The following is a 23,624-nucleotide window of genomic DNA, read 5'->3' on the forward strand; positions in this document are numbered from 1 at the left end:
CTTTTTTTTTCTTGCTGTCGCACTTACGTTAAAAAAATCCCCACTTCACGTGTATGGACGACAACTGTCAGACACTTTACGGTCTTGTTTTTTTTTTTTTTTTTTTTTTTTATCACCACTAATTTGCGCGCACTTCTAAATTTAACCCTCTACCGGCTACGCCCAAAGCCAAAAGGAGAAATCATGCTGCTCAGAGCGGCTAAATTCAGTGCACTACCACAAGACTCCTTTGTTTTTCGTAGCCGTCCGTCTTATCCTGCCGAATAAAGCTTCGCCCAGTCATGCTGGCGCGAGAACCCAGCATGACAGCAACTCCGTCACGATGGTGGGCTGCAGCTATAATACACTTCGGTGCGTACGAATAGGGCGACCTCACTCATCTCGTGACCAGACTAATGCGTGCGACTAAAGATAGCGGGCTTCGAAATGCGGCGAGATGGATGCGGTCTTCCAAGAGACGGGCACGAACTGGTCCTCTCAGTGCAAGCGCCGAGCCTGTTCTTTATAAGGGCGGCAGCGCCCGGCCAATCGTTGCCTCTTGCAATGTACTACGCTTTATCGCGGAACAGTTGTGCAAACACCGCGATCAAACAAGGGAGCCGATTAAGGTCCCTTTCGGAGCGATGAATTGAGGGAGGGGGAAGGGAGGGGGTGTTCTGCGCGGCCCAATTCCAAACATAGCAGCCGGCCGATCTCGATCGCGACGAAAACCGGAACGATGACTGAGCTCCACAGAAAGAGAGAGAGAGAGACCGAGACTTGTTAGGCCTAACACGCCGGGAGACAGGTAGTAATCACGACCGCCAACAAGGTTTATCGCGAACTCCACAAAAAGAACCCGAGAAAAGCAATGACGCGGGAACGAGAAGGCAAAGTCACACACGGAGAGAGAGAGAGAGAGAGAGAGAGGGTGGGGACGCCGGGCAGAGCCACAACCTTCGCTTTGGAGAGGCAGGCGGCCAGACAGGAGACGCAAGCGCCAATGAACAATTCACAGAGGCCGCCGATGGAACCAGGCCCGCGGCCTCATCCATCACGCTTAACAAAAGTCCAATGTCGCTTGGCCGCCGGCTGACGTAAGTGGGCGGGCAAGAAAGAGCGGGCGGGCGCGCGAGTGCTTTTGTCAAAGCATATGCGACGCCGGCGCAAAGCGCGTGTTACGTGCGGAGCGCTCATTGTCCGCTCGATGGCCGTCGGGCGAGCCTCATCTTCCTCCTTCGCTGCTCCTCGTGTAATCGAAGCGCCGGGAGGTAATTAAGTTGACAGGGCCCGTTTTACGCGGCACAGAGAGGGACGAGATTGAGCGTTTCCCTGAGGGGCTTGCCGCCGGAGGCTGCATTATTGCTGAACACGGTGTACAAGGATCGCCAGTGGACGCCTGCACGACATCGCCGCGTGGTACCATCTACGAATACCGTGGGATGTATTTGGGAGCTCGAACGAGCAAAACGTTGCCCTGATTGCAATATGTTGTTGTCTATACCATGCCTCAGTCAATCTCCTCTCCTTTATCAAAAAAAGTGTCGGAAGTCAGCTTTGTGCGATGTCAGCGCACGTTAAAGATCCCCAGGTGGTCGAAATTACTCCGTAGCTCTCCACTACGGCTCTTCTTTCTCTCTTTCCACTTTCACTCCCACCTTCCTCCCTTCCCTTACGGCGCGGTTGAGGTGTCCGCAGAGAACAAGTGAGACAGTTACCGCGCCTTTCCCTTCCTATAAATCAATCAATCAATCAATCAAATCAATCAAACCAGACCATTTTCCTTGTGGCGGAGCTGAACAAACAGATGCATGAGCTGGAAGCTGCAAACGAAACTGTCGCCGTCAGTCGTCTTAATACATGTTTGACTAATTTCATTGTCAGCTAGGGCATACCATTTCGGGATAATCTCGAATTCTTCCAGTAATCTTCCAGTTCGTTTCACTGAACATAGGTGTCGCGACACTTTGGAAACCTGCGCTGTTTCGTAACTCGAGTAACATAAAGGACCCGGCCACTGTCAGCACCCCACAGGTTTGATGCACATCACTTACGCTACAAGTGGGCGGCCGTACGCGATCCATTCGGACGATGCACAAGAGAACAACCTTGGTGTGCTCTGCGCTCGTTTTTGACATCCTTCCGCACACGGAGATAGAAAAAAATCGCGCCTACTCGATTGACTCTTCCTGCTCTATATATTACCGACGCAGCTACGCAAGGGCGCTTCTGAAAAAATTAGTTGTGGTTTAACTCTAGTTAACCCTAGTTGAATTGCGATAGCAACGACGGAAGCTTCTTTTGCCTGCTACATTATTCCCCTACCAGGCACCCTATCAGCGTAAGGTGCTACATTATTGGAGACACAAGCTCTTCCTTTAAGAGTTTGACGCGAAGGCGTAAGCTACCAGCCCACATATAAATGAGAAGGGTTCAATGATGCTGAACCGAATGTGGAGCGAAATCATTAGGTGCCGGTGACCGAGCATTCTTCTTCGTCTTCTTCTTTGTCTTCTCCTTCTTCTTCTTATGCTTCTCCTTTGCGGCTGTTCAAGGTCAAACGAGGCTCTTCCCGGGACGACGCGACGGGCCGAAACCTGGCGCAGTATTGCTATCGCAATAAAACTTCGGCTCTGTACCACCCTTGACAAGGCGAAGGACGACCCGTTAAGAGGGCCCAGTCCATCTGGCCATCCCGAAAAGTGGCTTGAACACTTTTAGTGCGCACTGCAAGCGCAGAAACCGGCCAAGCTCAGAAACTGGTAGCAGGTCGCAACGCGGAGCATTCCAGATATCCCATGCGTCCAATACTCCAAAGACAACGGGAATGAAAAACACAATGAGAACACAAAAGCAACAAACGAAGAGGGGGCAGGCGCAAATGGCCACAGTCTACGCTACGCGAAAGGCTTTCAAATCGCGCGGGGTCCGTCTATCGCCGTAGCATCGCCGCCACGTCCGGTCAGGCCCTGACACAGACACGCCCACCGCCGAGAGAGAGCGCATTAGAGCGCGGCTGCGCGCAGCGAGCCGCCGCTTTAGCATATTGATCGCAGTGGTGACAACGCCGCCGTGATTGCATCCTCACTACCGACCATGCGTACAGGGCGACCCGCCACCGGCCGCGTCCACGGAGACTTCACAAGGTGCCTGCCCCTTCTACCGACACGTCCGCGAGGGACTGCTCGCTCGCTGTTAAACCCGGTGATGAGCAAACAGTATTGGCGCCAGCAGTCTCCAAGCGATTCTCGCATGGTTTTAATAGTGCTTATGCCAAAGCCGTCCCATAATACGTACACTGCGCGAGAATACTACAGGGGGTTATAGTGTAAATTATACATGGGCGGCTGCACACAGCTATTCTTAATTTTATTTCCTTTTGGGAGGCTGTAAAAACCGAATGGGTTCGCAATGAAATAACACACGCTGATTATAACGTCCAGTGAAGCATTTGTATAGAACCAGACACCGAACGATGACAGGTTTGGCTTCGTTTACTTTACAGTGGTCAGGTAATAAGGGACGTCCTAGTCGAGGACTGCGGCTAATTTCAACAACTTGGAGCAAATAATGATCGAAAATAAAGCCCAGCACGATATATACGGACAAAAAAAAAAGAGAGAGAATGATATAAAAATACAATTAAATAAGCAAACAGGGCTAGGGGGGGGGGGGGGGGGGGGGGCGTTTGCGCACGACACTGTGACCCTCAGACACCTGCAATCTGGGCCGGATTCAAGTCCGCCACCAGAGCCAATGAATGCGGCGGCGATGAGTGCCTGGCGGCTTCGTGAAGAGGGGTCCCTGGAGCAGGACCGAGGGGCGTGTCCACAAACAGCGCGGCAACGCGGCTTGCCCCGCGCTTAACCCCAATGACTCGGCGACGTGCCGGCGTTTACGGCCGCCAACGACCCAATTGCGCCGCCGACGACCAGCACACGGCTATGCGCACCGCCACTTCCTACTCTGGTCAGCGGCAATACCGCGTTTCCTCGGCTGTAAGCATCCCACCGCCGCTTGCCCGCTTCGTGGCGACGGAAAAAGGCACCGAGTGAGGGAGACACTAACACTAAATCCGACGTTTTTAACCATCTCGCACGACTGCACGAAGGAGAAAATGCGTATACCACGGAAAGGGCACAATAAGCCGCCGACGCGAAAGACGAAGGCGAAGCGGCTGAACAGAGCTGGAGAGAGAGAGAGCCCTTCACTTCCGGCGTCGTGACTGACTTCAGCGTTGAGACAGAGGCTATGGTTGAGCGCATCCAGGCAAGCGTGAAACGCATACGCGCACGATTTTCTTCAATTAACAGGTAAACAATGCGTCGCGGAAAAAAAAAAAAAGAAAAGAAAGGCTACAGTATGAGACAAGAGGTCCGATAGCATGCTGACAGAGGCACGACATACGGCTTTGCGACCATTGGTACCATTAATTCAGTCGAGACAATCACTCCTCTGTAGCGGAATCCCCTTGTCTGAAGAACCTGAGCCGCCTAGCTGTCCGCCTGGCTCCAGGTTATTCCCGGCGCGCCAGGTGCTTGCCTTATACGCGAGGAAACGCGGTACTAGAGCGCAATTACCCAACGACTGGCCGGCGTCGTCGCTACAGTACGTGCATACTGCTGTTGCACAGTCGTCCGGCGGCGGTCGTTCTGACCGACCACTGGCCGCACCACACAAAGCGAGCGAGAGAGAGAGAGACCGGTCTCGGCTTATTCGCGCGCTAATCGACGCACATATCAGCCTGCCGCCAGAGGATAGCCGAGAACAAAGAGGGGCGAGGTAAACGCTTTCGCGCGCCAGTTATCGCTGCGCGCCGCCAACACCGCCACTCGTGGAGGTGTTTTCTCTGGTCGCGCGCGTGTGCGCGCGCAAGTTTTAGCGAGCTTTTGTCTTGCGCAGACAAACTGCGCGCGCACAGGGTTACTCTAGAGCTGCGGAGGGAGAGTGCGTAAAAGGGCCAGCCGACCAGCTGCCGCGCGACAAACCATTTTTACCACCACCACCACCTACCACCACTCAGATGCGGGCGCCCATGCGATGGGCGGAACTTATTTTTTTTTTGTAATGAATATAACGTTTACTAACTGAATAGTTCCATTTCTTATCAAATGATGGCGCAGCCTCAGGCATGTATGCATGTGTGTATGTACGTATGCACGAATTTGTGTTGTACGTACGTAAAATGCACTTGTCTATACTTTAGCGGTAAGCATTAAAACGTTGGCGAAGTTCTTTTGTGTGTGTGTGTGTGTGTATGTGCGCGCGCGCGCGCGTGTGTGTGTGTGTGTGTGTGTGTGTGTGTGTGTGTGTGTGTGTGTGTGTGTGTGTGTGTGTGTGTGTGTGTGTGTGTGTGTGTGTGTGTGTGTGTGTGTGTGTGTGTGTGTGTGTGTGTGTGTAGCTGGGGGGGGGGGGGGGTAGGGGAGGGCTTGAAAGCACTCAGGTGACGTAGATACAAAAACACAAGTCCAGGATTAGGAACTATTCGGACTTTAAGTGTAAAGAATATCTCCGAATTTATCGACAATACCATTAAGACTGACAGATAAAGAAATTAAATAAACGTGATGACATCTGAAACTAGGGCGTGCCCCGTTCGTCCGTCCGGGCTGAGCACAAAGAGCAGTATACATACATTACCAGGCTATACGCTAAGCAACCACTTGCCTGCGACGTCAACGATGCTCGATGCAACCAATTCGGTACACGCGTAGGGCGCATTAGACTACACTAATGGATAGGGACAGGCACGACGAAGGCAGCACATCAAGCTATTGCGATGCATCACAACGCAGCGTAGAACATTACCTTTCATTAACAAGATCACTGCCTAGAAAATAAGTGCTCACACAATGCCAGCCGACATACACGGGCGCAGATAGAGCACGCACGGTTGGAAGCGTTATCCTTCGCCTATATAGGTGCAGTGCTTAGGTCACGGCTCCCCAAACACACTTATCTGACACACTCCGCGGCCAAGTCATTATGCGGCGCGCCGTTATCAGCTGGACGCGAGACCCCGCCCCCCTCCTCGAACAATGTCGCGCGCCTTAAAACGCGACGCCTTTGAGCCGAGGTGGCAAGTTTCTTTCACGACGTCTACCTCGCACGCGCGGAGATAAAACGCCCGCGCGATGAACCGATGGCACCGTTCTCCAGGCTCTCTTCCTCGGACGTATTTTTGTCTCCCCCCCCCCCCCCCCCCCCCCCCCCGACTGGCGTGCCGCTTCTCCCCCGGTGCCTCATTCGACGCCGCCGGCGGATCGGCGGCGCCCCGTTAAGCAGCGGCGTCGGACGGTGATTAGCTACAAAGCGCCGGCGTCGAAGATTAACTATCCTTCGGCTGGGTGGGAAGCCACGACGGCCCAGACTGGCGGGCGGTGAACGGGGCGCCGTAGTTGTTCGTGATTGGGACGCTTGCAATTGGAGCACGCCGACGCGGCCGGTCGGGCTTCCGTTTATCGAAAGGCGTAAGTGAAAACCGAGATAAAAGCGCGCAGATTGGGCGCCATACGGCGCCGCTTCTGCCAACTTCCTGGTGGCTGAATACCGAGGAAGCAATTATACCGTCGGCGGTGTGTAGTACACCTTGGGCTCTGTGCCGTTTAGCTGCGCATGTTTTGAACGGCTAGCCGGGCGTTATTTGGCGCTGTGCTGTGCGCGCGGCCACTGAATACCACTGAGAAGCAAGTGTCTAAACTGAAGTGCCTGAGATTGAGCTAGTTGGAACATCTTCTCACAAATGCTGCGCTGTTTAGTTTTACACGGACAAAGGAACTGGACAAACGCTGAGGTTAAGCGCAAGTGAGGTTGCGCTTAACCTCAGCGTTTGTACAGTTCCTTTGTCCGTGTAAAACTAAACAGCGCAGCATTTGTGAGGAGATGTCTAAACTGTCCGTCTCCGGATTCGAGCTAAACGACGGCTCCATAGACGTCTGCCTCACACTTATGCCGTTGTTATGAAAACAATGTCGTAAAATTCTCGACATGCTAAATGCACACGTGTCGACGGCAGCATTTACGAAGTAGGAACGGCGATACATTTTTCGAAACTTCGCAAAAAGACGAGGAAATTTGTAGGTACACCGCGTTTCAGTGGTCACTGATTTGCAATTGCGGTGCTGTACCGCGTACTCCTGCTGACGGAAGCAATCACTTCGATCGTATGCGCACAACTTCACCTCGCTATGGACGAACGAAGGGAGTTCAGCGCAAGCTGGTAATTGGGGCCTTGCTCGTCGGGCATCACTAATTGGACCCAGAGCAAAGACCAGAACGGTAAACGCATTCACTTCTCTCTCTTACGCACACACAAACACACATTATATATCTATTTCACCATGTGGGATTTGGGGCCACGCTTCTGCAAACTCATCGGCCACCTTTCCACGGATACGAAGCCTCGTCCTTGCATCGATATTATGGGACAAATAGAATCCACCTTCTCGTTAGAAGCGAGGCAGGCGGAGGCAATGGAGTCGACATCGTACCAACCAATGAGAGCGGCGCGTTAAACAGGCAAGGCTGTCCTTTGCAACTGACCCACGCGTATCACCGTGCGGACAACAGCGAGCGGACGCCCGTGAGGCTTGCTCCGCGACGGCGACCGGAGTTCCGTTCCGTGCACTCCTACGAAAGCCAGCTGCCGCAGTCAAGCAGCGGGAAAGAATGCGAGGTGGCCACTGCAACGCCATCCTACAACAGCCTTCACTCAAACCTACCTGCGCGGCAGCCTATTTCCAAAAAAGTCTCGCCAGCACAGGTGACTTATAACGTTTCGAGCGCTAAAGTCAGCCTGGCACAAATTATTTGATCGCTTGACGCAGGGACTACTTCCGCGCGCGCATGAAGCAATCCGGTTCAGATCGCCTTTCGGTACGCTGCGCGAAACTGCGAACGCGAGTATGAATTCAAAGCGAAGCGCGCAGGCGCACCCCTCGACGCGCCGTGACAACGGGGGAGATGCCGCCTCATTTGCATGGAACACGAGAAACGCTCCTCGCTCGCTTGCCCCAAACTCTCGCCGCGCGTGGCGTCGTGTTCTCGCGGAAAAACACACAAGCGATAAAAAGAATACCTACGCTTATCCTCCAGGGAGCCAGACCAAGCGACATCCTGCACCACTCAGGCGGGGGACTTCTAATTCCCTTATATAGCCAAAAATCGGGAACGTTTTCCCCCAGCCTCTCCACACGCGCATTTTGAGTTCGAAGTAACCCACACGTTCTCTCCCTTTCCACCACACAGTGTCGCAAAGCAGTGATGCGCGACGGCCGGCCGTTCTTCCAGGGTGTTCAACTTCGCTTCTCCGCTTCAGAGGGAGGGCGAACCGAGGCGCAACCTGCTTTCTTCCCGTTTTTCCCAGCCTCTTCCCAATCCACACAACGGCGCAGCTGGGAAGGGAAGAGCCCGCTCGGCCTTCTGTCGACATTGAGAACGCGCCGAAGGTGAGGCCCTGCAATCGGTCCCGGATGATCGCCGCTAGCTGCCGTAAACCGCGCTGAACTCTTTTTCCCGTCTCATACCACGCTGCCTAGCTTTCAACTGATAACTAGGCGAAGATCGACTCCGTCCCTCGCCGTCTCTCGAAACGGAAAGAGAGAACGGGGTGCGCAGACTCTGGGAAAAACAGAGTGAAAAAGTTACGGAGCAAAATGTTATTTCCGGGAACATGAGCGAAATGACGCTAGACGCAGCAGCACCTCCCCAAAATCAAATCGAAGTATAGGTGCATCTCGCGCAAGCGCTGCAAGGTGATAGTGAATACACACGCAAAAAAAAAGAAAGAAAAGAAAGCAAAAAGCGGGGAGGATAAGCGTGTGTGTGTGGGGTGGGGGAGGTGGCGATTGTAATTCCGCCGTGACTGTCTACAGAGAGGAGCCCTCTCGGAATGAGACGATAAGTGCAGTTACCAACAATAGGCAGTCACTGGAAGCTTCCGAAATGGCAAGGCAAAGAACTAGACCACTGTAAGATGGCACGAATCTGACATACCAGGACCAGCGAAAGACGCGGGAACACAAGACACTCTTGCCTAATCATACACATAAATCACAAAACACCCCATAGCTCTGCCCAGAACAGCAAAAGTTTAAGCTGACGTTTTCGATGGTCGAGAGTCGCCTTTGACTAAAAAAAAAAAAAAATCTAGAAGAAATCGAGGGGAGCTTATCGAAATTATCGCAGCTGAAAAAAAAAAAAGTAATAACTCCGACGGGCATGGAGCTGAACGAAAGATGAACAATTATTCCATAACCGGTCTCCACCTTGACGGATTGCGCTAAACTCGCTGGGCACGCGTTAGTTTGGAACTGCAGCATTCTCTCTATTATGAAACAACCCCGAAACGAGAGAGACGTAATTCCCTTAGCCCCTTACGTAACCTAACTTCCAGCGGAAGTGTCAAAGCAGCCGTAACAGCGGTCGTCCCTCGAGCAGTTATTTATATGCATGCTTTACACTATGAAGCACATGATGTCGTCGAGCCCTCGTTTGGCGCGCATTTCACAATCGCAATGTGCAGGGGACGAGCTTTCTCAATCCACCGGGATCCAAGAAGGGACGCGCGGGGGACTCCCAGCCGCTCCCCAATTCAGCCCTCCCGCAACGCGGGAGGAGAAAAAGGAACACGGCGCAGGGTGCATGCCCGCTCCCTAGACGGCAGTCTCCCCGGCACAAGGGCCCAACTGGGAATCGCAAGGTTGCATGCAAATGTGACGACAGGGCGGCTCTCCGAGCGATGGGTAGGAAAGAACGGAAGAACAGGGCTGGGGAAAAAAAAGGGAGGCTTCCCAAAAAAAAAAAAGCGCACCGAAAATGAATTGAAGAGAACGTGATGTTTCGGCTCAATCGGGATAGGTTTTCGGAGGATTCCATTTCCTTTTAATATTTTACTTCAGACACGCGCACACGTTCCTTTAGTTTTCAGTTCTTTTTCTTTTCTTTTTCTTTTTTTTTTTTTTTTTTGCACTTCGGCGCTCTGATATCGCCCGCTACGCTGGCAGAAGCCGGACACGTGAATTCCGTACTCTCACTGATCGATGCGGCAGCGGCGCGAGCCTGGAGCGCGCGCGAGGCCCCGGAAAGCGATGAATGCGGAATTCCGCCCCTTCGAGAACGCGGCCCGGCGCGCACGCTCCTGAAACGAAATGTGCGAAAAAAAAAAAAAAAAGAAAACAGAAACGCATACCCGAAGAGCGCGGCGCCTTTTCATTTCCAGCAGCCTTCGTCAAATCAAGCCCCCCCCCCCCCCCCCCCCCCCCCCCCCCGCTTTTTCCCCTAGGAACCCTCATCGCAATGCCGATGCTTGTTTCCTTCTCTCTGCTCCCATGACGGTGACGTGTTTGGGAGAGAGACGGGCACTTCTGGGATCCTGGCGAAGTTTATTCGCATAATGAGTTGCCGCGAGGCATCGCAGTAATAAATGGATAACGTTGTTCGTCGAAAACTCTGCTCCCACGCTGATGCAGCGTGGGAGCAGAGCGAGCGAAGGGACCTGAGCCACCGCTTGGTGGCGTGGCCACTGAGGTGGTAGAACGCATCCAGCAGGCATCGCCTGTTGGATTCTCAATCATGGTTATCATAAGCTAACTGCACCACCCACTACAGGTCAGACGATCCCCGCTCCCGCACTTTGCCATGAAGTGGGCGCCAGTCTGGGCATAGAAAGCTACGGGAGAGGTTTTGTCCGGCATAATCCTAGAGAGTATCGATTTCAGACGATAGCCGAACCAACCTTTTTAGAGTGGACGCGAGCAACGCTGTGTTGACGAAGACTGATGACAAAGGCAACTCTTTAGGGACGCCTTCACGCACGCGTACAAGATACGGATGTATGGTAAAACTGGGACTGCAGTTCTAGCTTCGCTGGATGGAAGCACGGGGCGGAGTTAGCATTTCTTGCCCTTCAAGGCATGAAGCAAGCGCCAACGATAGAAACAAAAGCCTTTAGACAACGAGCGCGGAAAAGATCTGTCAGAAGAGGAGACGCTGCAGTACAGTCCGGTCTTATAGCGCAAGCCCTTGTATTTCTGGATTGCCAGGTTAACCATGGCAGCGACATCCGTTCTACCGTCTGGTTCATACCGCAGAGGTGTCGGCGCTCACAAAGTACCGCGCAAGTCACTAGCTGGCTTGCGCTACAGCAGGCATCTACTTACATCGAGAGACAATGAGTTCACTTTTACTTGTGTGTGTGTGTGTGTGTGTGTGTGTGTGTGTGTGTGTGTGTGTGTGTGTGTGTGTGTGTGTGTGTGTGTGTGTGTGTGTGTGTGTGTGTGTGTGTGTGTGTGTGTGTGTGTGTGTGTGTGTGTGTGTGTGTGTGTGTGTGTGTGTGTGTGTGTGTGTGTGTGTGTGTGTGTGCGAGCGCCAGGGGGGGGGGGTGCTTCTGACATTAAGCGATACATTAAGGAGTCTGTGCCACCGCTGCACATAAGAACGAAGTTAAAATAGGTCCGTTCTTACACAGGATGGCGGATTTCCTTTAAAACTTGAGTTTTATTCCAATTTTTCGCCAATATAATGCACCCCTGCCAAGGTATCTGGGCAAGAGCGGAGACGTAAAACCTCTGACTAGACCCCCTGTACCAAAAAGGTGTCACAACACAAGCAACATTACAGCATTTTTGTTCACTGCAACAAGAAAAAAAGAAACACAGTATGACACTTCTACTTTAGCTCGCGTGATGCTAAAGTAACGGACTTTTTTTCTTTTTTTCGCAATGGCGCACAAACCATTCACCGGAAATGCAAACAAGTATATGAGCAAACACGCACATGCTCCCTCAGGTGGAAACAACAGGCGTTCGGTCCGCGAGGCAGCGCAAGGGGCTCGTTTCTTTTAATTTATTTTTTTTTTTTCAGGAGAATGAATTCCTTGAAATTGTATACATCAATTTTGTCCTGACGCACTTGCGAAGAGTCTGAAATATGTTTTTTTTTTTTTTTTTTGTCATATTGCTTGAACAGCTTATGCTCGCGTGAATTTAGCATAGTTTCTGGGCCGTTACTAACAAGGCATAGCTTGACCATGTGCATACCCTCGAGCCGCTACTACCAAAAGAATTAAAAGAGAAAAAGAACGCCCAGAGTGCACGCCAAACTAGACCCGATCGCGCGTTGCACGTAGCAGAAAAAGCAATGTTGCGCCGTCACGGACAGCGGGCACGTTCTTCTACGCCACGGTTCTTCGACCGGAAAAACGAAGCTGCGTACGCAGGCACGAAAAAAAAAAAAAAAAACAGAGAGAAATAAGAAAAAAAAAAGAAGTACAGGACGTGAGAAGGCCGGCTTCTCGGACTGCCCGGGGGCCAAAACTGGGCATGCTACGCGGCAACGTCGTGATCGTTTGCGGCGGCGAAGCCGAACGATGCATTCCGTTCACGTTCGGCCCGCCCTCATAATTCGGTAGCTTTTATGGCCGACTCACGCCGCCGCCCAGTCGAGGACGCCACTTAGCGATTGTCCGAATTCGGGCGCGACAGAGGGAAGGAGGACGGGCCATGGGAGATGGGGAGCCGCGGTGTCAAACGGGGAAAGGAGGAAGGAAGGAAGGTCGCCTCGCGCGTCGTCCCTTCAATCGGTTTCGCCCGGATTGTGCGCGGTGCCGACGACGACGACACCACAATGGAAGCGACATCGGGCGCCTTCAAAAGACGCCCGTCCCTGATATACATAAGCGGGAAAGGGAAGAGAAGGCGGAGAGAACCATCACGACACCGCCGCAAACAAGACTCCGAGCACGTCCGAATGCGGGCACCTGGCTTCGGAGCGCGGGATCAAAGCAGAAATAAAAAAGCTAGCCGCGCGAAATGCACGCCCGATGGCAAAGATGCCAGCCAGCGAGAAGCGGTGTCGGCTTTCCAACGCGTCCAGTGAGAGAAGCGGACAGAATGGGATTAACCCGGTTGTCACCTTCGCAGCTGATCGAGGGGACGAGGCTGGCCTCGTCAAAACGTAATCACGACAATGTTCCCACACGCACCGCCGCCTCGACAGCACCGGCGAGCGAGCGAGCGAGCGAGCGAGCGCGGTGGAAAAAATAAAAAAAGAAAGAAAAAGAAAAGAAACAAGCGGCAGAGCGCGGGGCGGCGGCGAACAAAACCACGAAGCAAAGACTCTTTTGTCCCCAATGCATGCAAATCAAGGACTCCGAGAGGCTCAACTCTCCTCCGACGAGACACCGGCGCAAAAGAGCAGCAGCAGCAGCAGCAGAAGCGGAGCGGGGGTGAACGAAGCGATGCGCTCACATTATCCGTCCGTGCCTGGTGCTCGTCTTCGTGATTCGAGAATGAGCGTGACGAAACAGACAAAGACAAAGAGGTCGCTGCAGGCGCGAAAAGAAATGCCCAAAGGCCAAAGCAGCGGCACGAAAACGAGCGAGGGCCCTCTCAAGCAAGACGAGATCGATGCTCAGGGCGCTCTTGTTTTTCTCCTGCCACTTTTTTTTGTCTTCTTTTCTGTTTTCCCATGTGCGCTTGTCAATCATCGGAAGGTGCTTGGATGAAATGAACTAAGCAGCTTCCTGACGTGCCGACGAGACTCGACGGCGGGACCCCCCCATTATTGCGCTTTGTTGTGTCCTCGGCATCGTGCTCTACTGCCGCGCGCACCGATGCAGACGACGCGAATCCCCGTCGGCAGACGACGCGGAAGCCTCGTAGCAGACGACGCTGTCAGACCGTTGTCAAATCATCGCGACGACGTTCGTGCTTCGGGCGCAATCAGCATAAGAGTCCTCAGAACCGGAGCGAGGGAAGCAGCCATAGAAAAAAGAAAAAAGAAAAAAAAAAGAGCATAACGCGGACCCAAGAGAAGAGGCTCACCAGAGAAGACACGACAGGCGAGGAAATGAAATGTGCTCAGACGAGAAACACGAATGAGTTGCGCGTTGACAAAGAGAACGTTTATATTTGTTTTGTTACCATATATTCCTCTCTCAACCCTCTTCGCAGTTTTTTCATTTCTTTTTGCTTCTTGCAGAAGGCCACTCCCAGAGTCCACGCGGCCACGTCTTTTCCTACACGTTTCAAAGTGAACAGCCAAAAACGTCAACTTCGTCATAACCGTTATCCGCGGAGGCATAGAGCGCCCCTGAAATGGGCGACTCGAAACGAAACGCTGACTCAGCACGGGCAATTTATCATTTATAGGAAGGGAAAGGGGCGGTAACTGTCCCACTTGTTTTCTGTGGACACCACAACCGCGTCGTAAGGGAAGGGAGGAAGGTTGAAGTGAAAGTGGAAAGAGAGAAAGAGGAGCCGTAGTGGAGGGCTACGGAGTAATTTCGACCACCTGGGGATCTTTAACGTGCGTTGACATCGCACAGCACACGGACGCCTCTTCGTTTCGCCTGCATCGAAACGCAGCCGCTGAGGTCGGGTTCGAACCCGGGTACTTCGGCACAGTAGTCGGGCGTCTTACCACTGCGCCACCCCGGCGGGGCTCAGCACGAGCAAGGCTGCCGACAGACGCAGCCTTCTCCGTTTTGTTTGTCCCATGGAGCCGCCGTTTTCGAACGGTGCATGCGTCACGAGCTGGGGAGAGAGAGAGACCTTCGGAAGCTCCAGATGCAGCGAAACAACCGTCGGCAAAAAGAGCGTTGAACCCGCTCTTGCCATCTGTGCGCGCGTTTACCGCAGAAGTGATCGAGAGGGCCGCTACCGGCGCATCTTGTGACCGTGAACTGAAAACAGTAGAAAACAGGTAACTGCAGCGCCGCTTTATATCGGAATATCTCCAGAATTTTTCGAGGTCTCGAACCTATGGGAAGTGAATCTTCTGGAAACGTAGATGCCAGAGGATGAGGAAGATGAGGAGGAAAGGCAGGGAGGTTAACCGGTAAAGGAACTGGTTTGCATGCTACCCTGCACTGGGGGTAGGTGGGTATAAAAGGTGTGGGTGAGAGGGATGGGTGATGAAAGTACAGTCGCATCACGTCACAGTCATATCACGTAACATAAAAAAATCATAGCCTTTCGATCAGTCCTGCGCTTTTCATAAAGCGGAGCAGTGCCTGGGAGGCCTTCACCGCAGAAGATCGCCGTGGCCAGGGACCTAGGATCTTAATTTCAGTTAGTGGGCGCCCATCTAGACGCTCCAGCGCACGGCATAGACACTGTCTTCCTTCGCTGTATATGGGGCACTAACAAAGAATGTGGCCTATAGTCTCGTCGCACCCGCAGTTTGTACATGCAGGGCTATTTGCCATACCTATCACAAAAGAATAATAGTTTGTAAATGCTACACCAACCCACAGGCGGCACAGCAAATAGATGCCAGAAATCTCTTTATAACTGGTACCTATCCGCTTGATACGGTGGGCTATTATTAAGCCCTGAATTTTTTGCACTGATAAATCGCTCTATCAGGCGAAGGAATTCTCGAGTTTCACGGTGTAGGTTTGGTTCATGGGATTTAACGTCCCAAAGCTACTCGGGTATGAGAGACGCCGTAGTGGAGGGCTCCGGAAATTGATACCGGTGTAGTCCTCGTTCGTAGTCCTTGCAAGAATGACGTGACAAAGCTCCGGAGGGTTTCTTTATTTTTACTCCGATGCAACGTTCCCTCAAAGCAGCAAAGGTGACAAAACTTGAAGCTTGCATTTATCACTATGTTAAAGCAGCCTGCGGGAGTCGATACCACTTTTTTTTAACGCCGACTTCAGACGTGCGGCCACGTCACCCCACACTTGCAGACGGTGCTAAGTCCTTTTCGGTACAGACTTCATCTTTTTGAGCTGAGAGTCAGAAGAATGATTTTTTTCTTCTCCTCAATGAATAATTTTCTGCTGCCGTAGGAACATGAAAACACATAAACAAGGTCAGATAATCACTTTCACAAATAGAGATCGGATACAATTGTCGTCGGTGTCCTACGAAAAGCCACAAATATGATCGACTAATATCAAGAGGAAAATAATAAATAACCTCACAGACATCTCTCATCATCTTCCCTGCCGGGCACATTGCGTAATGAAGCATTTAGCGATGTTTGGAGTGAACTCGATATCGCTTTACTTTTACTGTCCCATACCCGCGCTTCCCAAAAGCTCAAGAAAAAAAAAACGTGAGAAATCTAATTACAAAAAGGAAGCATTCAAAACGTTAATCAATCCTTCAACGCACTCGCAAGCGACCATACCTGTAGGCTTTCGTATAATTACACATGCATTGCAAGACTGCAGTGACCACAGCTTGTTTTCTCAAGACTACGTTTCTTGAAAAAAAAGTCGCTGCGTGCACTATACCGGGCGCAGAGTTGAACGCCCCGGGTTAATTGCCACCAACCCCTAGCGCACGAAGATTGCGAGCACCGGATATTTTCCCGGTGATGATCCCACGGCGCGCTGCTGCGCTCGGCTACCACGCGCGTAAATACTTGAGTCACCACGGCGGGAGTGGACGTTTTCAGAACCTCCAGTTGCACTGCGCTCGGCAAGTTTTCGGAGAGCGAGTACTTGCAAACCACAGGTGCAAAGCGGCCGTTGGAGCACTGCTTACAACAAAGTAGACGCGAAAGAAAAAAAAAAGAAAAAAAAAGCCGAAACAAGGACGCAAGACTCAAAGCGGTCACCACGGGGGACCATGAGTCATGGCTTTATGGAGCCGCCCTGCAGTACCGAGAAGAGCTGACGTCCCACGCTGAGTCAAGTAAATCTTGTCGAAGTAAACTCATAGTGCAAAGTTTCAAATTAGGTTGCCGAGTTGTTAACACTAGAAAAAGGAAATAGAAGACGTTTTGTGCGCACACCTAACTGAACGAGCTACAGTTCTTGCAACGAAAGATAAATCCGCAGCCCATTCACTTTTCGACAGCGTCCTCATGCCTGCACAAAAGATATCGCTGTAACTATTTTTTTTTTTTCGAAGATGGTCTCGACGGAAGCGGTTTTGAGTCAACAATACTTGCAGATGAGTCAGACAAATCAGCAGTGTCGGAAGCTGTAGCATGAATTAAGTTCCCTGGACAGGCAGCAAGGCGCAGTTGTGAAGCCACATATTCTGCTGCTTTACGCAGGTTTGATTCTGCAAACTTACACATCGCCTCTTGAAATTTTGACGAAGATAATGTTAGCTCATCCGCACTCCGTTCGCTTTTAGAAAACATGTACATACGAGTATGATGGAATGACTCCGAATAAGAGCGAATAAAAACCCTCTGTAAAGAAAACACGGTGTGAATTCATACTACATGCGCAATACCTCAGAACACAACTTCAACGTAGATTCCTACATGAGGTGATACCCTTCAACCCCTGTGGCTCGACAAGGGGCACAAAATAATTATAGAATCGACGTTGGCAACCTGGGCCACTAACAGTACCGACAGGATTGACAGGTTCTTGTATGAATGCGGAAAAGCCACATGTCCAATCAGCTTGTACTGCTGTGACTCAAATGATTCGGGGACCTCAACACATTGAACGAAGCTGACGGAGGGCAGATTATTTCAGAATTGCGCCGAGCCAACAGACCTGAGCTATGGCTTCATCAGCGCTATTTTCGTCAAGACTACACTGTCCAAAATAAAAATAAATAGTACTGAACGACATGGCCAAAAATAAAAATGACGGCGCCCAAACATGGGCGAAATGTTGCGAGGCGCGGCAAATATATTGATTCCACGACGGCGCGAAGACTAAACGTCACTCATAATCAACAGCACCATTATTCAGAATCATGACAATCTTTCGTTACAAATTGTGAATAAGTGAGCACTCTCAAAAAGGGCGACGTTCGGGTGCTTCATCATTTTATTGTTGCTGTCTTCCTCAGCCACATAGCGTGGATGTATTTTGACTTCGGTTCAAAAAAATTCGCACTCAGCCCATATCACCTAAAGAAATAAAGAAGTTCGAATACAGATCATTAAAGAAAAGAAAGACTCGTCGGAGATAAGCGCATTGAGCGTTTTACGTCACAGAGGAAAGTATTTCAAGAATGCGTTAAGCTCACACGATCGATATTACGCCTAAACAGCAAAAAGTTCGCGAAAAGGAATTCCAACGCCTAACGGAAGAGTCGGAATGTTCGCAGCCACCATTCGCAGGCCGATAAACCGTTTTCAATAAGTAGTCCGGCTACACCGCACGGCACATGAGCGAAAGGAAAGGCAAGCGACAGCCAAAAGCCGTCGCTTTCCCATCTAATATTTTCTTTCGTGCCCTGTGGTATGTCGCAAGGGCCAAATGAAACGCGCGTCATCGGATGAACAGCGAGTCACAACTCGCTGCGTATATTTGTGGACACAGCAGCAGACCTTGCGACTCGCTTTGCCAACAGTGATCATCACCAGCGAGGCAAAATAGAAGATAGCACGGTGCTCATAGTCATATACTCGCGTTAAATTCACAGGGAAGGAGGGGCGAGGTGCAAAACGCGCGCGTTACAGCGAACTGCGACTCACCTGCCTAGCGTATATCCATCAGGCGCCGAAGAACCGCCGCCAACAACGCCGAGCCGTGTATCCCGTAGCGATGACCTGGTATCCAAAGAACATCGGTGCAATCCGGAGAACAGCGCGTTGTCACAAAATCCTTTTGCGATCAAGCTGAACCACGGCGACGATTTTCAATCCCACCGCAAGCGCAGCGAGCAGCTCGCCACGGCGGAGAATGCAAAGGAAATTGTAACAAGAGCGCGCACCACTGTAGAAAAAAACTAAACTCCCTCTCGTTGAGAAACGGTTACAACGCGCTGTCGATGGTCGCTGCTTCCAGCGTTACTCGCCGTCAGTTCACGGTCTCCCAGTGCAAACGGCCGCGGAAACAAGGCATCGCTTTGTTGTTGCCGAAGCCGCACGCCGAAAGGGGAGGGAGACGCGCACAGCCGGCGTCGCTTTGCGGGAGCTGTTAGGTGAAGCCGCTTGTGGCAAAAGCGCTGCTCCTTGCTACCGTGCAACGGAAGAAAACAAATGCTGCAAGTATCCGTCAAGTGCAAAAGAGCGGGATTGCCGGAAGGAGACAACAAGCGTGGATGGACAGCGGCAGCAGTTCCGGTTTGCACAGCGCGCCGAAGTGATGCCCAGTAGTGACGGAAAAGCAGGGGCGCGGAATCCAAAACGCTATCACGGAACAACACACAACGTAGCTCACTCGGAGAACCCAATCGAAGCACCACAAGTATCCTGTATATCGAAGAGAACACAGCGTAACTCCGGGCAGGCTCTCAATCCTCAGGCACAACACACAACGCAGCCCCACACAGCCGACGACGAACTGGGCTCGCGCGGTCAATACTAGACGACGGTGGCAGCGTCAGCCGCCGATTCGGGAGCGCGGCGGCGAGCACACGGCGACGGCAGCGACTCCACGCTGCTGCTGATGCCACTGGCGAGGAGGATAGGAGGAGAAGGCGCTGGCGTCGGGGAGTAATGGACGAGTCCATTGGCTCCCCCTCACGAGATTCCAGGGGGGGTGAGGGAAATCTGGTGGCGGGCGGCTCTGAGAGGGTGCAGTCCACTCACTGGCGGCGGCACCCGCGGAGGGAAGAGGTGGTGCTCGAGGGCTGCCGCGAATCGCCCCCCACTCAAACGCAAGCCGAAGCGGACTGCTGCTTGGTGTGTGGGGGGGGGGCAGAGTCGGGATAGTGGAGGAGAGGAAGGTGGAGAACGAAGCGCCAAGAAGAGCAAGCGCGGCGGCGCGGGTAAATGGGAGTAATCAAGAGCAGAGAGAGGAGCAAGAGAAAAGCAAAAGAGACACCACCAAACCGTTGGTCGTTCCTTTCTCGAGATGAAATCAGAGAGGCACAGGAAAGAGGTTGGCAGGTGAGGGGGGATCCTATACTCTACCCCCTCTTTCGAAGGTTCGGCAGAGTATGAAAAAGAAGCAGCTAGGGAATAAAACAACGCGCAACGGAGGAGTCGTTCTCTCCGCCAAGAAATACCGAGGAAGACGGGAGACTGTGGGTTGCAAGAAACAAAACAAATTGTTTCGGTCGGTCTTTCTGCGCCAGCAGGCGCGTGCCTTCGCCGGTGGCTTCACCTCGCTACTCGCAAGCCATCGGGGCTATGTTGATGCGCCCCGTTCCCTGCCCCTGCGGAGTGAAGGGAGTTAAACATACGCGAGGCTCTCTGCGGTCAAGAAGTTCTTGCGCCGCGTGGCGAAACGGCATCATGCGCAACGCGTTCGCATATATCGCCCCTCGTTCTCCAGCTAAACTTTTCATTTTCGATTTGATTAAATATTGTGTATACGGTCACCGTTTCTACGAGGCGCACTGCCTGTGGTTCAATTTTGTGGTTTTATTCATTCTTGTTTTTTTTTTCGTTGCTGCATATATGTTTGCTTCAAGGCAGGTTTTCTTCTGAGTCCAAAGGTCCATAAAGTGGGCGATCCCGCACAGCACAGCTGCACTGCGGAAAAGTTGCTCCGTACAGCATGATCCAAAAGTGTTAGAGTTGCCGTCACATAGAAAATCCGCAGCCGTGAACGACAAAATTTCTTGACAAGTCAGACAGTGATGACATCATAAAGGCATACATTTCATGCCAAAAGTGTATACATGTCCAAATGTTGCTTGATTGTGTTGTTGGTGTTTTCAGTACTGCTTGTTTAGTTTAGCACGTGTAATTGTAGGTCTCACTCCGTCACCTGCATCTGCCGACCTGTGTATGGGTGACAACATATTAGTGTGAAAACTTTAGAAGCCCCGTCAGGAGGGAAACGCGGCGTTCCTCAAAAAGCGGCGTTATTCTCAAAAATGGCATCTGAAAAAAAAAAAAAAAAAGTATGAGGACGATTGCTACATTAGCTTTCTTTCACTAAGCGAAGAGAACGCAAGGGGAGATCTAACGTGGTAGCGGGGAGCCAGAGAGAGAGAGAGAGAGCGTCTAGGGCGTTTGTTGATGCCGGCCTCGGAGGGGCCCACAGCTCTGCCCGGTGACCGGCGGCGAGTGCTCGGTCTCGGGTGTCCGATGGGCGATCGGCGCAAATTTCTAAACTAACGGATACAACGGAGAAACGATAACGAAACCGGAAGGACTGGTCATACAAACGACAAACCTTATAAGGAGAATAGCTGATACTAAAAGGCGGCTTTAAAGAAAGTAGCCTATTCAGGCTCATACAAGCTTTCGTAATAAGCAGGGTCGGGTATGCCACGCCATACTTACACCTGAAAAAGGCCGAAAAAGATAGGATCGATAGCATGATCAGAAAATGCATTAAAAGAGCACTATACACTTCCCGGCAAGTTCCTCCACGGACAGACTAATGATGCTGGGAATACACAACACATTAGATGAAATAATTGAAGCAACACTAGCTACACAACAAAGAAGGCTAGAGAAATCTAAGGGTGGAAGGAGCATATTGAAGGAAATAGGTATACAACCGAAAGAATACTGGGACAAGACAGAGGAAATAAGAGGGGAGGTCTGGAAACGGATCCATATCGCCCCATTACCAAAGAACATGCATCCTGAATATAATAAGCAAAGACGGGAGAAAAGGGCAGAAACAAAGACACAGATATTCGAGGCAGAAAATCCAGGTAGAATTGCATATGCAGGCGCTGCATATAGCGGCAAAAAAAGAATGAATGCAGTCGTACTCAATGGCAAGCGAGAAATGGTTACAGCAGCCTCTACAAAAACAAAATCGATACAGACAGCGGAAGAGGCTGCAATAGCACTGGCTCTTGCTCAGACCGAGGCAAAATACATAGTTAGTGACAGCAAAAGCGCAATCAGGAGCTACACCGCTGGAGTAATAGCAAAAATTGCGGGTAGAATCCTCGATCAAAAGCGAATAGAAAGAGAAGTCACCCTTGTTTGGACGCCAGCCCACGCAGGCTTGCCCGGAAACGAGGCGCCACACAAACTAGCCCGAGATCTCACACACCGGGCTGGAGGAGTGCCACCGGAGCAAGGCAAACAAGAGGACCTGATTAACTATAGCGAAATAACAACGCACTACAGACTGAGCAGCAGGGTCCTACCAAAACCAGGCCCCATGTTAGGCAAAGAGGAAGCAGTAGCATGGAGAAAGCTATACAGACAAGTACATACCCGAACCCAGTTCTAATCAACTATATATGGCCGGAAATACGATCAGACCTATGTTCATTATGTAAAGAAAGGAGATAACTAGATCACATAATATGGGAATGTGCGAAGTCGCGAAGTCACCAGGCAGGGCTAAAAATTTAACTAAATACACCTGGGAGACCCTTCTGCGAAGCTCAGACCAAAGAGTCCAAAGATAAATTGTTCGACTGGCCGAAGATGCCGGCGGAGTCCAAGAACTACCGGCTTGCAACTAAGGCGACTGTCCCACCTTCCGAGTCTAACCCCCGAAGAGCGGGATATTCACTCTGTTGGACAAATAAAAGTTCTCTCTCTTGCCTCGGTCCCCGACGCTGGGATGGAGGGTAACATTAGAATAGATGCCGTCGTCCAAGATTTCACTAGCCGGGCGGTGCAGTAGTGTTGTAGCAGTTGTAGTGGTTACTTGGTAGCGATAGCCAAATGTAGCCAAATCGAAGTTCTACGAGGTGTGCGGTGGATCCAAGAATACGTGAAATGTGAAATTACGAAGAACAGTACAGTCGCAAGAATAGAGCTAGAATGGGTGATAGACTACGTGATGGCATGATGATAGATTTACGTGAGTTGGACAGCGGCAGGGTGGCAAGCACGATATGTTCATTATGTAAAGAAAGGGGATAACTAGATCACATAATATGGGAATGTGCGAAGTCGCGAAGTCACCAGGCAGGGCTAAAAATATAACTAAATACACCTGGGAGACCCTTCTGCGAAGCTCAGACCCAAGAGTCCAAAGAGAAATTGTTCGACTGGCCGAAGATGCCGCCGGAGTCCAAAAACTATCGGCTTGCAACTAATACCCTATTTACACGGCCGGCTTAACCACGGTTACGCTTAACCGAGGTTACCGAACTTAACCACGGTTAACCGCCAATCGCGGTTAGCTGTGCTTACACAGCTCGCCGGCGTTCTCGGTTACGGCCGCCATTGCCCATAAAGTACAACCGAAGCGACGCGGTGATCTAAGGAACGAAGCCGCATTTACAAATATTTTATTTATAATGAAGTTTCCGGAGTGCCGTCCGGCAAGGCGTCAACAACGCGGTGAAGCCCCGCACGATGGCAGCACCTCATCGACCATCGTAAACACCGCCGCGTTGGCCCCTCCTCCCGCAGACCGTACGCGAACGACACGGCGGTTCGCTAGCGCCGATGTCAGAAACAAAGCGTGCTAAATTTATTGGCACCTGGAATACTGAGCCGAATATCAGAATTGAATCACTCCTGATCACTGAGCGGCAAATTGCTGGCAAGACCGATAACCGCGATACTATCAAGTTTCTGTTCAAGACAGCTGCCGCCGGTACATTGCGGCTCACCGTTCTGCTTATAGTACTAGCTCTGCGATTAATGTATCGCCAAAGTTTATCATATCGTTATTTTACGGCGGTAGAATAGGATTCACAATAAAGATGTTTCATCAGTGCACCATTTCGACAGCGTTGATCAGTTCCAAAGCGCCGATCGCCGCGGCTTCGAAGAGAAATAATTTAAGCCTATCGACGACTAGGGTGTTACGCACCCCGCCGTAGTTCGCCGCGCCCGCTCGCTTCACCGCCGCGGTAAGTGTAACGTACCTCAGCTTGCTCGCAGCATGC

The 23,624-nt window shown here is 51.5% G+C and overlaps 1 protein-coding gene across 1 annotated transcript in view; it reads right to left on the bottom strand.

The window, feature by feature from the left end:
* The window catches only part of pxb (putative Hedgehog signaling attenuator pxb), a 218,360-nt gene extending 199,083 nt beyond the window's left edge, over nucleotides 1–19,277 (bottom strand). The window contains exon 1 of the mRNA XM_084584547.1: nucleotides 18,385–19,277. The gene's annotated coding sequence lies outside the window, so the exon portion shown is untranslated. The remainder of the gene's footprint in view (nucleotides 1–18,384) is intronic.
* Between the last annotated feature and the right edge of the window lie 4,347 nt (nucleotides 19,278–23,624).

This window comes from Amblyomma maculatum, chromosome 11, assembly GCF_055883805.1.
Source record: "Amblyomma maculatum isolate TAMU_Amacu chromosome 11, ASM5588380v1, whole genome shotgun sequence".
Classification (NCBI taxonomy): domain Eukaryota; kingdom Metazoa; phylum Arthropoda; class Arachnida; order Ixodida; family Ixodidae; genus Amblyomma; species Amblyomma maculatum.